Source organism: Solanum stenotomum, unplaced genomic scaffold, assembly GCF_019186545.1.
Source record: "Solanum stenotomum isolate F172 unplaced genomic scaffold, ASM1918654v1 scaffold36313, whole genome shotgun sequence".
Lineage (NCBI taxonomy): Eukaryota > Viridiplantae > Streptophyta > Magnoliopsida > Solanales > Solanaceae > Solanum > Solanum stenotomum.
The window spans coordinates 2,835-5,666 of NW_026033864.1; the positions used below are offsets into that span (position 1 = coordinate 2,835).

The following is a 2,832-nucleotide window of genomic DNA, read 5'->3' on the forward strand; positions in this document are numbered from 1 at the left end:
ATTCTCAAACAAGAGTGACTATCTAAAGAAATTACCCTCAAATTTCTCTGCATGACATAAATTAAGACAAAAAAATAACATATATTGAGTTCATGCTGCCACGAGCTCCTATAACTAGTATTGGTAAGATTTAGATGTCACTAGTACATTGTACCCAATAATTGCCTTATGTCATTGCACATGTTGGCAATAAAAAGTTGGAATATACAATAGGAAGAAGCCAACACACTTTGTAAGGCATATTGATCCAAATTGTACACTTCAACTCTATCGACTAACTATAAGAACCACAAGATTTTCCCATCCATAAATTGTCATTCCTTCAATTGAGAAGTTGCATAAGATTTTAAGAAGAAAGAAAACGATTTCTACATTTTACTTAAGTCATCTTTCTTCTTGATTGATTTTTCAGATAATTATTTAGCTTAAGTTGTTATATCATAAAGTCATCTTTCTTCTTGATTGATTTTTCCTTCAGCCATTAATTGAGAAGTAGCAAGAGATGACTACTCACCAGGCTCACTGTTTGATTTTGTCATATCCAGTCCAAGGTCATATCAACCCAATGCTCCAATTCTCCAAACGTTTACAATCCAAACGTGTTAAAATCACTATAGCACTCACAAAATCCTTTTTGAAAAACATGAAAGAATTGCCAGCTTCTATGTCAATCGAAGCCATATCTGATGGCTATGATGATGGTGGTCGCGATCAAGCAGGATCTTTCGTGGCCTATGTTACACGATTCAAAGAAATTGGCTCGGATACTCTGTCTCAACTTATTCAAAAATTGGCAAATAGTGGTTGCCCTGTAAATTGCATAGTATATGATCCATTCCTCCCTTGGGCTGTTGAAGTTGCAAAGAATTTTGGATTAATTAGTGCTGCATTTTTCACACAAAATTGTGCAGTGGATAACATTTATTACCATGTACATAAAGGGGTAATAAAACTTCCACCTACTCAAAATGATGAAGAAATATTAATTCCTGGATTTTCAAGTACAATTGAGGCATCAGATGTACCTACTTTTGTTATTAGTCCTGAAGCAGAAAGAATACTTGAAATGTTGGTCAATCAATTCTCAAATCTTGACAAAGTGGATTGGGTCCTAATCAATAGCTTCTATGAGTTGGAGAAAGAGGTAACATATTCTTTGGAGTATTTTTTTTTTTATGTATAGATAGTAGATGTTGAATCTCCTCTACTTCTTCATATGTTTACTTCTTCGTANAAATCTTGACAAAGTTGATTGGGTTCTAATCAACAGCTTCTATGAGTTGGAGAAACAGGTAACATATTTTTGTCGTTTTGGTGCTTCTTCGGTCTTTTAAACCATTTATATAGAAATATGTTTAATCAAAGTTATATAAAAATGAACTGACAAAATCATATGTTCATTAAGGTTGTTATAATTTTCGTAGTAACAAAAACTTTTTTTTGTCTCATTTTGGTTGGAATTAAGTGTACAACATATCTAACCTATGTTTTTCATTGTCTGTTCCATTTCGACTAATTTACTAAATCTTATGATTATGACTATATATTGAATGTCTTTCTTAAAGGGATGTCTGACGACTATTTAGGTTAATTCTTTTTTTAATAAATGTTCTCAAAGAAACTTTTAATACATGTTAGAAAGGAGTATTAAAAAAAAAATCAAGAGATTCAAGATATATCTTATTTTGCTTGTAGGTAATTGATTGGATGTCCAAGATATATCCAATAAAGACAATTGGACCAACAATACCATCAATGTACTTAGACAAGAGGCTACATGATGACAAAGAGTATGGTCTTAGTATCTTCAAGCCAATGACAAATGAATGCCTAAATTGGTTAAATCATCAACCAATTAGCTCAGTGGTGTATGTATCATTTGGAAGCTTAGCGATAGTAGAAGCTGAGCAAATGGAAGAATTGGCATGTGGTTTGAAGAATAGCAACAACAACTTCTTGTGGGTTGTTAGGTCTACTGAGGAACCTAAACTTCCCAAGAAAAAGGCTTAGTGGTGTCATGGTGTCCACAATTACAAGTGTTGGAACATGAATCAATAGGGTGTTTTCTGACACATTGTGGGTGGAATTCGACTCTCGAAGCAATTAGTTTGGGAGTGCCAATGGTGGCAATGCCACAATGGACAGATCAACCAACAAATGCAAAATTTGTGAAGGATGTTTGGGAAATGGGTGTTAGAGCCAAACAAGATGAAAAAGGGATAGTTAGAAGAGAAGCTATAGAAGAATGTATAAAATTAGTGATGGAAGAACAGAAAGGAAAATTAATTAGGGAAAATGCAAAGAAATGGAAAGAATTGGCTAGAAATGTTGTGGATGAAGGAGGAAGTTCAGATAAAAATATTGAAGAATTTGTTTCCAAGTTGGTTACTATATCCTAAGTAATTAAGAACCATAAAAAATAATAAAGAAGTTGATTTGTATTTTGTAATTTCTTTTTCTCATCAAAGTAATTGTTATGCTTTATTTGTCATCTCACTTTTAATGAACTTTTGAATATAATTAGTTAAAACTTTGTTAATTTAAATTTCAAATTTATAAATTAATTAAGATGAGCAAACGATTCTGGATTAGATATCAGAATTAGGCACTAAAGGTACTTGATGCAAAGTAAACTATAGATGTGTTGGATCCAGCTCTTCATTGCTTGGTGCTAATTAACTTTTTTAGAATTTTTCGAAAGTGATATCAATATTTTACGAAGTAAACAAATGAATAAATTATTGTATTTCTAGATGATATGTTTTTCATATTTATAACGACAACATTGCCAATAGAATCCCACAAGTGGATCTGAATTTTTTTAAAAAAAAA

The 2,832-nt window shown here is 32.0% G+C and overlaps 1 pseudogene; it reads left to right on the forward strand.

The window, feature by feature from the left end:
• Window positions 1–354: 354 nt before the first annotated feature.
• Window positions 355–2,409, forward strand: LOC125852510 (UDP-glycosyltransferase 74G1-like; annotated as a pseudogene).
• Window positions 2,410–2,832: the final 423 nt, after the last annotated feature.